General features: G+C 40.6%; 1 long non-coding RNA gene across 3 annotated transcripts; it reads right to left on the bottom strand.

The window, feature by feature from the left end:
- Positions 1-219: 219 nt before the first annotated feature.
- On the bottom strand, positions 220-6,360 carry LOC113912818. Of its 3 annotated transcripts, XR_003516988.2 has the most exons (4): positions 6,268-6,360; positions 3,322-3,818; positions 2,851-2,985; positions 220-1,359 (listed from the first exon to the last, which is right to left on the bottom strand). It is a non-coding gene; the product is annotated as an uncharacterized LOC113912818 (long non-coding RNA). The 3 variants fall into 3 exon arrangements; XR_003516989.2 differs by lacking the exon at positions 2,851-2,985; XR_003516987.2 differs by having other exon boundaries at positions 2,851-3,818.
- Positions 6,361-12,664: the final 6,304 nt, after the last annotated feature.

Below are 12,664 nucleotides of genomic sequence, written 5' to 3' on the forward strand. Positions count from 1 at the left end.
GCTGGAAAGGCTCATGTGTCACGGTCGAGGGCTGCTACAGCGAGTGGCCGTCCAGGCTGGGGCTGGAGCTGCAGTCCACCCGAGGGCTTACAACAGAGGCTCGGCCACCTCAAACAGCAAACGCTGAATCTGGATGACGGTGTAATCTGACTTTTCTTACCACGTCAGGCTGGGTAAAAAAATACAGTCAAGACACTATGCATTTGAATAACGCTTTAGTTTTAAATAGGCATTCACAGCCACTGCAGCTTCATTATTCGGGACACATTATTAGACACCTTATAGCTGCTGTGGACTCTTGGAAACTCAGCAGCAGGAGGATCAGAATCCTTGTCTGCAAGGGGTTTACATCCCAGATGATCAGCCAGAAGACAGCCACCTGCAAACAGGTGTACGACCTGTTCCTGAAAGGCCATGAGTCAGTGGCCCCCGCTGCCCCCCGTCGGGGGAGAGACCCCTTCAGAAGCAGCATCTGCGCTGAGTCCTGAAGGATGAAAACCCAAGAGCAAAGCACCCAGGCTGAAGGAAGAGCTGCCAGAAGAGTGGTCTTCTGTCTGGATGAACCAGTGGAAGAGGGGAGGTGCCAGGAATTACAGGGGAGGGGCAGGAAGGGAACCAAGTTATGCAGGTCACTAGGAAAGGTGCCAGATTTTATTCCAAGTAAGAGGACAAGACGTTGAAGAGTTAAATAAGGAAATGAATTCATTCAAAATTTGAAAGTATGGTTTTGGCATCACACTTTCATAATCTGTATTTGAATCAAAACCGCAGGAGGAGATTCATCATTGCCTCTATTCAATATGCGAGGACACTGAGGCTCTGAGAGGTCATGTGCTGTCCTTGGAAGTTCAGCTGGTTACAGAGAGAGCCGGCGAGCTGAGATCTTCCCATCCAGGGCTCCTTGCCAATTTCTGTCCACCACACTCGTCTCCTTCATGTCTGCCAGTAACCAAGTTATGTACAGCAAAATCAAATGTCAACAGGAACATTTTCTTTAAATGTCCATGTGTCTAAAATTGTTTCAGATTATACTTACGGCATCAGGTTGACCTGATGAGAAATGAAAACATGGCTGAAAAGGCACTTGAAGATTTACTCTAAAATAAGAATAATGAAAGAGTTTGAAATAAAAAGATCTAATCTGATTGACTAGGTTGCATGTGACCAGGCTAATAAGGCTATATTTAGACATGGCACTTTAAATCGTTTCTTTCCGTAGATAGGAAATAATCTGCCTGGAGCGTCCACACCTCAGACTGCAGCACCCTCCGTCAGCTTGCTTGTGCTCAAGGTCGCCACCTCTTTTTCCGAGGTCACTCCAGGCTTTCTGTCTCTCTTGCTCCTTATCATCCTCAGCATCTACCATGATGCCAGGTACGAAGAAAAATAATGCAATAATTATTTTTGTAATTAATGACCTTGCTCTAAGTGCATCAAGAACACAAGGATATAAGCACTCAACATGTTGAGACACAGTTAGAAATTGCTAAGGTATTACCCAGAAAAAAAGAAATAATTGAGGAAATAAAAATTAGAAAAGCATATCCTAAAGCATCTTAAGCACTTAATAAATCTTATAGTAGAGAAAGAAAGAAGTCTTTATTTCTGGTGGTATGGATGTCTAGATACTTTGTCCAGTCTCTGGCTAAAGAACTAAAACTGGACCAAATAGAAAAATCAATTAGGGGCACCTGGGTGACTCACTTGGTTAAGTGCCCGACTCTTGATTTCAGCTCAGGTCATGATCTCTGGGTCCTGGATCGAGCTCTGCCTCGGGCTTTGCATTCAGTGGGGAGTCTGCTTGAGGATTCTCTCTCTCTCTCTCTGTCCCTCTGCCCCTCCCCCTGCTCGTGGTCACTCTCTCTCTCTAAAATAAATAAATCTTTAAAAAAAAAAAAGAAAGCTCAGTTAAAAACCCTTAGCTTTCTGTCAAGAGAAAAGGAATAGTAAGAACCCCCAAACAAAGGAGATTTATGACTTCCTAGAGGTAGGCAGAGCATGGAAGTCATGTGTGGCTTTATGGTAATTCTCAAGGAGAGTCACCCTGACTACCCTCTGGACAACTCAGCATACCCTTTGCCCCTCGATATTGCTGTTCCTGACACCACTTACCTCTCACTGTGCTTTTTCTATTTTTTCCCAGTGCAACTTTCATCTTCTAACATATAATTGTGAGCAAACCTCAAGTTGTAGAACCCATGAAATATAATTCCATTTATGTAAAATCCAGTACAAATAAAACTAAAAACATAGAGTCTCACTTCACATATAGTGACATATCAACAGAAGTGAGGTCTTGATAAAAAACACGTTCAGAAAAATAGTTCCCTCTCGGTCAAAGGGAAGGAGATGGACTCTGTATATTAAGAATGGGGCGCCTGGGTGGCTCAGTTGGTTAAGCGACTGCCTTCGGCTCAGGTCATGATCCTGGAGTCCCAGGATCGAGTCCCGCATCGGGCTCCCTGCTCAGCAGGGAGTCTGCTTCTCCCTGACCCTCTTCCCTCTCATGTGCTCTCTCTCTCTCATTCTCTCTCTCAAATAAATAAATAAAATCTTAAAAAAAAGAAAATGGAAACAGAATTAAAAAAAAGAATGAGGGCAAAGGTAGTTATTTTTCTTAATCAGGAAGTAGATATATGGATGCTAGTTATACAATTATCTTTTATTCTTCTATACAGAATCTAATTTTTTAATTGTAAATGGATGCTAGAAGAAGCCATAGCTGCAAGTAGTTACTAGAAATCAAATTCTGGACTACAAGCATTTATAGCTCCTATTTTGTTTAATCCAGGGAACAAAGCCCTGTGGACCACTGTTACTGTTCCCATTTCCACAGATTCTCCAGCTCACCTGTCCTTGGTGACCAGGGCCAGGACAGGAAGCCTCATTTCCATACTCCAGCCTCCAGGCTGGTACTCAGGGTGAGCCCTGTTCTGAGGGACACCTCAGCCAGCGAATGGACAGAGTACACCGTTGACCTTGTATCTGAAACCCAACAATGAAAACACACAGTACTGTGCTTCTCCAGGATTCTCATGAGGTTCCACCTAAGACACTGGCAACTGGGGGTGGGTGGGGCATCAGTAGCCCGATTTTTAAAAACATGACTAGATGGCTGATGTAGTTCATCCATAGAGGGTAATGCATTCGTCCTGCCTTCTCTAGGCTGACATTATTAACACAGTTGTGTCCCATATCCGGGAAAGGACATAAATGTTCCTGCTACGAAGATGTAAAATGTTCAAAGATTTAACAAATGAGAAAAATCATATTTTAACAGCATTCAAAGCAATTGGCATAATCTGTTTTTCTCAATCTTACCTTTCAGCGAATTTGCGTTCAAGCTACTTACTGCCGCCTTCTCCATCACAGACTGACAGCCCTGCTGTTCTCATTCCCGTGTTCATCCCTTCCATGGAGACGGATTTAGTCATCATTGGCTTGGCTTTGCCAGACATTCTCGTCTCACCACAGAGTAAGCATTTCCAGAACTAATTAACCAATTTGTCAATAACTCAGAAAGGATGATCTTAAAATATTATTGTCAGTAAATATTTTTGAAAATCCGTACGCCAAAAAGGGAAGTAAAGCTTAAGAAAAGCTTGTGCTTATCAGTGTGGTATTTTAGCGATCCTGGATTATGCCATTCTTAATGACGAGCTTGAGTGGGAAGGAACGGGGGTCCTCCGTGCGAGGCTCGAAGAGCTGGCTTTCACCTGCTCCCGAAGGTCAAATGAGTCAGCCAGCCAGATAGCGTCTGTCACACTCCAGCAATCATGGTTGTTATGGAAAGGACGCTCAATTTAGAATCAGAATACCTGGAATTCAAGTCATGATTCTTTGTTTACTAGCTCAGAAAATTATCAAGAATTTCTGTTCCCATACCTAGAAGTGAGGGATCAAAATATCTACCTGACAGGGTTTACTAGGACTCAAGGGATACATCTTACCTAAGTGCCCACTGAAATTCAAAAAGTTATACAGGATGTATAAAGTATTACCCGGGCAAGTTTGCAGCCAGAGCAGTGGAAGAGAAAGATTGAAGATCATTACCTCTGACTTGTACAATGGTCAAGAAACTGTAAACACAATGAAAACAAAAGCTGAAGTTTAAAACATGGGCATAACAAAAAATTGTAGCTGTGCTAAATTACAGACAGGTAGGATTTGCAAGGGCATTACAAAGGGTAATAAAATCCAGGTGCCAATTGCCAACTTCACACAAGAGAGATAGCAGGCATACTCAGCATTATCCTGAGAAAAATAATGGTTTGCCAAGCCAAATTCAGCTGTTTTGCACAATGACTGCCGTTAGTGATTTAGGCTGGAGATTATTTCAAACACAATCTCCAGAGAGAATAGTAATACTGTGCTGGTTTGGGTCCAGGAAAAAAAAAACATGCACTTTTTACAGTTATAAATACTTTCTAAATCTCTGGATTTCATAACAGCAGAGAGAATCAGCCCTCTGCAGTAGCTACTTATGAGTGGAAGGATCCTTTTCTGTACTTGGAAGGAGTGGAAAAAAGGCAAGGAGCTGCCGCTGTGAGTGCTGACACGGACATTTGTGGTTGATGGAAAAGCAACAAGATGACCCCTTTAAATGTCCTGGTGATTAGAAGGCAATTAATATTTTTAATTGAAAATTTTATTGAGGTAATCATAGATTTACATGCAGTTTTAAGAAACCACATGAAAGAGATGCTTTGTACATTTTACCCAGTTTCCCCCAATGTTAACATTTGTAAAAAAATCTAAAGTATATTATCATAACCGAAATACTTACATTGAGAAAATTTACCACTTTTATTCGGCTTTCTCATCTTACTTGTGTTCATATGTGTGTATCTGTATGTGTCTTTAATTCTATTCAACTTTAGCAACTATATAGGTTTTATATATTTTCTCCAAAAACATTTAGAAATACCAATTTGTAACAGATAAAACCATTTTTTTCTTCAAAAATGATCTCTTTCTGTGTCCTTTTTCTGAAACAACCTCTGGTCTCTATCATCATTTCATGATTTCTCTATACAAAATCACTATTATTTACAATCTTTTCTGACCTTATGTGGAGATTGAATTTTAAGAAAGTTAACTGTAAATAACTGCTTTAAAAAAATTTGACAGACGTGTGAAAACTGAGGGCCTGTGGTACGCAGAATTTTAAGAACCCCTAAGACCCCCATCCCAAGATTCTGGCCCCCGGTATATACACGCCTGTGATTATTGAATCAATTACCCACAAGGGCGCTGCTATGAAGAGATTTTACAAATGTAAGTAAGGTCCCAAATCAATTTATCGTAAGGTACGGGGAGAAAATCCAAGTGGTCCTGAAAGAATCACAAAGCAGTGGTTTTATGAACAGAGGTTCTTCAACTAATTGGCTATGTGGAAATAGATGGAATAAGGAAAAGTAGAAAAACTTTTATACAGTTGAGTAAAGCCTAGTGAGATAAGAGAATAAAACCAACAGTCCTCAAGGACAGCCATTTCGTGAAGTTCTAGAATCTTTATCTGCCCCAGATAAACCATACAGAGAAGAGAGAATTGAGTCTTTTTATGACCTTCAGTATATAGTGTACCTCTAAGTGACATAAGAGAAAATCCAGAATCTAATTCTTGCTATACACAGAGCCCGTGCTATGGATAATAATGATTCTAAATAATTTCTAGTTATTTAGCACCAAGTGTATGCCGAGACCATAAACACGACCGAACCAATTTTCATGAAAGATGAGACCACAGGAGCTGTCTCTGAGCCTCGCTCTTCCCTTACTGGAATCTAGCTTTTACCCTTAACACACCACTGTCGTAAGCCCAGCCGCAGTCAGTACTCATATGCATACTACACAATTCAAGGCACATTTTTATCTTGCAGTGCACCTCTGCTGTGTTTGATTTGATGTCTTTCGGAGATGTTCTTACTTCCTTGGGTCTTGTTCTCCTCCTACCCAGTGTCTACTTCTTGGTCTCCTTGGAAGGTTCTCTGAGGCTTCTTGCTCCTAGGTTGGTGGTATTCCTGAGTGCCCTGCCCTCGTTCCACTGCCCCTGTCTCTCCACCAGACTTCAAGGACGCCCTGATGTTAATCTCATGATTTCAGCCTGTTTGCTGGTGTAGCCCTGTGATGTGACCTGTTCGGTGTCCCCCAGCTACTGTGAGTTCAGCATGCAATCCCTCCCTGCTTCTCATCATTTACCCATGTCTATGCTTAAACCTGAAAGTAATTAAGACCACCGTATGGTTAGTTGTGACGATCACTTACCAGAGATCCTTTATTTTTCTTACTTCCAAGCTCATGACCACGTTCTTGCCATAGCTGGGCCTGCCAAGACGTCTGCATCGTGGAGAACGGGACTGACAGTAATGAAAAATGAGCTGTTGAGAATCAGAAATACCTCGAATAGAAATTACTTTTTTTCCCAGTGTGGGCAAAATCGGCTTAATGGTCTCTGAAAACACCAAATAAAGAGGGAAATAATTACTTCATTTTGTTGAGGGTACTGATCTCTGAAATTGGATAAAATAAAACAGAAGAATCAGCTTGTTTTACCATCATCATCATGTTGAAAATGAGTGAAAGTGGGGCACCTGGGTGGCTCAGTTGGTTAAGCGACTGCCTTCGGCTCAGGTCATGATCCTGGAGTCCCGGGATCGAGTCCCGCATCGGGCTCCCTGCTCAGCAGGGAGTCTGCTTCTCCCTCTGACCCTCTTCCCTCTCGTGCTCTCTCTCTCTCATTCTCTCTCTCTCAAATAAACAAATAAAATCTTTAAAAAAAAAAAAAGGGCGCCTGGGTGGCTCAGTTGGTTAAGCGACTGCCTTCGGCTCAGGTCATGATCCTGGAGTCTCAGGATCGAGTCCCGCATCGGGCTCCCTGCTCAGCAGGGAGTCTGCTTCTCCCTCTGACCCTCTTCCCTCTCGTGCTTTCTATCTCTCATTCTCTCTCTCTCTCAAATAAATAAATAAAATCTTTAAAAAAAAAGAAAATGAGTGAAAGAATACTGACAAAGGAATGGAACGCTCACAATCTACAGAAGTCAACCTATTAACTTCAGACACAGATATTCTTTCTACTTAAATTAATATTAAAAATATTATTTTTAAAATGAAATTAACTCCAATATATCTGTGAACTACCTGGCATATCCCATTGAACTATTGATTATAGCATGACTAAGAGACCATAAGGTTTATAATCATATGAAAAGTGAAAATGAGAAAAAAATTTTTTTGGTAAATGTTGCTGTAATGACTGCAATTATATCCTACCACAATGAATAGATTTAATTATAATGAACTTGAGATAAATCATTTGCAATATTACAATTCAATCATGGGTCTGCTTTAAAGTAAGTCAACTTACCACTGACACTGACAAGGAAAAAATGTTTTATTTATACCACTTGAGATAATATCTTTGAAACTTTAATATCAGTAGTTAATATATTTAGAAAATATTAAAAATAAAAACTAGAAGAAATGACATGCAATTTCAAAAAAAAGCATAATAATTTCAAAATCTCTATAGGTTAACAAGAAAAACTGGTCAACTCATCATTTGGCTTAATATTTCATTGACTATACATAATATTCTTTTACTAAGCAATAGAAGGTCAGATTGCATTATCTGCATTTGCTTTATACCCTAGTCTTCCAAACAAGCTTAAAAGCACTTTCTGGGAGGGAAGTATGTCTTCTATTTATTTTTATAGCCCAGCCATATTCACTACAATAATATTTAGTACAATGCTTCAGGCATTGAGATAGTTCACTCACTAGTAAAAACCGAAATTAGACTTTGCTTTGTATTTTCCGAGTTTTATACCCAGAAAGGCCTCCTGAGTTTAGCTCAAATAAACCCTTAAAAATTTTAATAAGAACAAATTAGTTCTACAAATGCACAGACAGATTGAACATAAAATCAACTGTCTTTGGGGACATCATTTCCACAGACACATAATTAATTATACCCATGAAATTCAATATAAATAATGCACATTCACATTTTTCACATTTTGACATGAACGTGCAGACACATTTGATTTATTCTACCTGACAACCTAGAACCATCCAATCAAATGTAAGCTTTTTATTACAGAGAAATCAAGTCTCTAATTAGGACTGGCACTCCACCCATCATCTTCCTATCATCACCATTGCAGCTTGTGCTTCTGACAGCCTAAAAAAAAAAAAAAAGAAAGAAAAGAAAAGAAAGAAAGAAAAAAGAAGCAGGATGGGAAAAATAACAAGGATAAAAATATAAAAATGACTATTTTTTGAAAAAGAAGAATTTATGTGGTAAAAGTGTGATTAAAACAATAAATTCTAAAAATTTCAACAGACAAACATATAAGGTTAGCCATAAACAACTTGAATTGTTTAAAAAGGAAAATTTGCACTTCTCTGAACCCATAGCCAGTAATCTGTTTTATTCATTTATCTTTAAAGATTTTATTTATTTATTTGACAGATAGACAGCGAGAGAGGAAACACCAGCAGAGGGGAGTGGGAGAGGGAGAAGCAGGCTTCCCACCGAGCAGGGAGCCCGATGTGGGGCTCGATCCCAGGAGCCTGGAACCATGACCTGAGCTGAAGGCAGACGCTTAACGACTGAGCCACCAAGGCACCCACCGGTAATCTGTTTTAATTATTATTTTATGAAACAACTTCCCAGCCTCTGTTTTCCTAGGTTAGACCTCTCTTCTAAATTTCCAGTTACTGCCAGTGCTCTCCCAAATACCTCCAACTCTCTTAATTTATGTATTTTTTGACACCTAAAATTCAGCATGCCAAAACGGAAATCATCCTGGCCTCTCCTCAACCAAGAAAAGGCACCATCTTCTTCCCATACAACTACTCTTGGAACTTTAAAGTCCTCTGTAATCCATTCACTCAGCTGCCAACCTGAGGATATTCCACTTCTGCCATATTGTTTTTTGTTTGTTCTCCTCTATCTGCATCCACTGACACTGCCCCCTGTTCTGTGTCCTTATCATCTATTTTCTAGATTAGCCATGGCATTTTAACCACTGAAGATGGAGATGAAGTTCCCCCACCCAACCCCACCATAAATCTCAGTGAGAATACCGATGAGGTTATACCTTCACTTATGATTCTTCCCTGTGCCCTGAGAAAGTGCTTCCAAAAACTGTCTTATGTGTGCAAGACCAAGCTAAGAGATATTTAATGAAAAATGAGGAAGGGGTGGGCTCATTTTAGAAGACCATCCTGACAAACTAGTCCACTTTGTTACAGACCTTAAGAGCTTTAATGTGAGGATGAGCACTGGCAGTCTCCTAGAAGGAAGAGATAAGGCTCAGTGGTTCCTAAACTTTATTTGGTCACCAAATCCACTGTTTCAAGTGGACTTAACTAGTGTTTAATGGAACACATTTTGGAATGTTCCATTTAGATTGGCTTGCAAGATTGACTCTAAGCTCTTTAATGTAAAAATTTTCTCTTAAGTCACAGATCAATAGAATTCTAGATTCATTCAAGATGAGTCTAGGAGAAAGACGGGAGGATTTCAACAGATAAATTCAGGGAAGGAAACATTACAGAGATAAAAGTAAAGAGTTAGACATAGAGAAGTATGTCTGTCTTAAGGAAATAGTAATCATCAGCAAGGGTGTTCACTATGTTTGTGCCTGTTTTTTAGATTGTAGATTTTTTTTAAATCACAGAATATTGGAATAGGACTTTGGAGGAAAAGAAGGACCTGGGTCAATTCTTCTAAATTGAATGGAGTATCTGCCCCTTGAGGTAGATCTCCACCACTAGTTCAAGTACAAACTTTAAGACAATTCAAGTAAATATGGGATTTTAGCTTAAGAATGACTTGGAAATTTGTTTCATGAGATGGAATAGGAATATATTGACATATCAAAATATAGAATAAAATTTTAATACCAAGCAACATGCACAACTGGCTTCCTTCACCCTCCACTTCTGACCTTCATCCATTTTGTCCCATCCCAATCCCAATCCTAGGAGTGTGCTTGGTATTTGGGGTCAGGCATGTCAGAGCATGTTCCTGCATTCCTTGGTACGTGAGATAAGTAAAATAGTCGAATTCCCAGAAACAGAAAGTGGAATGGTGGTTACCAGGGGCTTGGGGTGGGGGAAATGGACAGTTGTTGTTCTGTTCTACAAGGTGAATAAGTTCTAGACATCTGCTCTACAACATTGTGCCTATAGTTAATGCTGTATTGTGCAATGAAAATTTTGTGAAGAAGGTATATCTCATATGCATGTGCTCTTATCAGAATAAACAACATAAAATTAAAAAGTTGGAATAATTTTTTGCATTTAAGTTCAAAATGGCTCTACATCCAAATGACAGAGTCACTTGCATCAAATAAACTGCCTGAAAGTAGTAGCTTCATAATGTCAGTTACTCTTAGTTCTTCAATCTCCCATTTTGTCTTAGGGACAATCATGATTGTAGTTAAACCTGAACGCCGACCACGTGTCAGGCACTATGGCTAACTCAGTGTGCACCTTATCTCATTCAGTCTTCTCACCGGACGCTACTTTACAAAGGAAGACTGAAGCACAGAGTAGTTGCATAGTTTGCTTGGGGTCTTGTGCGTGGTGAGTGGTGTGGTTAAGACGGAGCCACACTGACTCTAGAGCTCATACCCTCCACCTTAAGGAGATAATATTTTCTGTCTGTGTTTTGAGTGATCATTCCACATATCTGAGCCCAATCTTTCAGTAACAAAACAGGGCTTATTTTGCCCACACAGGACAGCATTTATACATGTTCTCCAGGTGATAGAAAGGCAGAGACTAGTAATAATGAAAGATGCAACCAGTCACAGTCGGGAACTGCCAGCCCTAGTGACTTGGCATTGCTTCGGATAGCCGGTCCCGACTCACACCAGTGTACATATGCAGTGAGCTGAGGACGATGTCTGTAGCAAATGTCTGCACACAAATCCCACTTACTAATTCTTCTACAATTTCCTAAGGGGTAGAAATGTCTAACTCAATTCCCATAGCAGCTGACTAGTTCTTCTTCTGGAAAAACAGAAATAGAGTCAATACTTTTTCTCTAAGATAGAGATTCATTTAATGTAACCATTCGGAGTGCCCTTTATCCCCGTGTTTCTGGCTGAACAGCTGCTGTAAGTCATGGTCCCAAACTTGTTAACTTTGATTTAATCAGAGTGGGAGAAACACTGGAAGTGAAGAGGGATCAGAGAGGACTGCAGGAGGAAATTCCCCATCGTGTAGGACACACAAATTCTACGAAATTCTTATGGCAGGTAGCCTTCAGAATGACCGAAGTTCTCTAATTTCAATGATTCGATGTGCAATACTTTGTGTTGGGGGCAAGTTCCGTGGGGTCCTAGCTCACCTAACTGTTTGGCTTAGGGATATTCCAGCAGACTACTCTGAGGGCACACTCCTCAGTAGTGTTTGTTCCAGTTTTTATTTGTTTTCCTTCCAAACCAAGAGAGGTTAAACTGAAACTCCCAGAGAGGCAAATAACGTGTTTAGACACATAGCAGATGAGTATCTGCACATTTAGAATCTTCTTACACATAAGTGTTTGGAAAATTAAGGAACAAACATTTAGGAAAAGTAGCTTGAAACCAGACAAACATTTGAGCAAGGTCAGCATGTTAGTGTCTCTATAATGCCCTTTGTTTAACAGACGAGAGATGGTTGCTGCAGCTTTGTGGTCATTCTGGAGCCCTCCACTTGTCTTTCTTATCTGCCATTAGGGATGGGTCAGATTCGGTACATTGCTGCCACTTCCAGATGCGTGGTGGTGTTCGCGAAATGGCTAAGAACCTTCTGTGAGGAAAACATTGGGATGCCAAGGAGAGGGAGATGAGAACACCCCGTGGTGCACCAAAGGGCTGTTATTCAGTCAGTGCCCCGAGAAGGACGTGGCAAATCAAACAAGCCTGGCATTTATGGTTGTGGAGTAAAATAATGCCTGAGTTTTTAACCTTGCTTATCCAAATGCCTAGATTTCTTTTTGATGAGGTGGTAAGGGAATATCCTTGATTTCATTTAGCTGTGATTAAGGCCTTTGGCAAAATGCTAGATGTTAACACATCTAGCACTTCTGAGGAAGACGGAATTACGATTTCCTCATGGCTGGCTGTAGTAGCTTCCGATTCCCAATGGCGTCTATTTTTCTCCATAGGCCTTTATAAGCTTCATTACTTTAGACCCTTTATTATTGCCTGAAATCTAAGGCTAACTCTAGTTCCTCAGGCCATATTAAGACTTATTTTAAAAGCCTGTTGTTTGAAGGCATGCATCACTATTATACGGGCCCATTCACGCCACTATGGTTAACGCTGAGTTGCAGTTTCTATTTAAAAACAAAAACAAAAACAAAACACTGTCCTTGTTCAAGCCACCACAGCAAACTACCATAGACTGGGTGGCTTGTACACCACAGACATCTATTTCCTGTGGTTCTGGAGCTGGAAGTCCGAGATCAGGGAGCCGTGTGGTTCTGTCCTGGCAAGAACTCTTCCAGGCTGCAGACCGCCATGTTCTCCTCATGTCCACCTGGCCTGGAGCCGAGGGAGGAAGGAAGCTCTCTGGTGACCAATTCTAATTAGCTCTAACAAGTCTTAATACCATCCCACTGGGGGATAAGGTCTCAACATAGGAACTGGAGCTGGACGTGAAC

The sequence above is a fragment of the Zalophus californianus genome, chromosome 14, assembly GCF_009762305.2.
Source record: "Zalophus californianus isolate mZalCal1 chromosome 14, mZalCal1.pri.v2, whole genome shotgun sequence".
In the NCBI taxonomy this organism is placed as follows: domain Eukaryota; kingdom Metazoa; phylum Chordata; class Mammalia; order Carnivora; family Otariidae; genus Zalophus; species Zalophus californianus.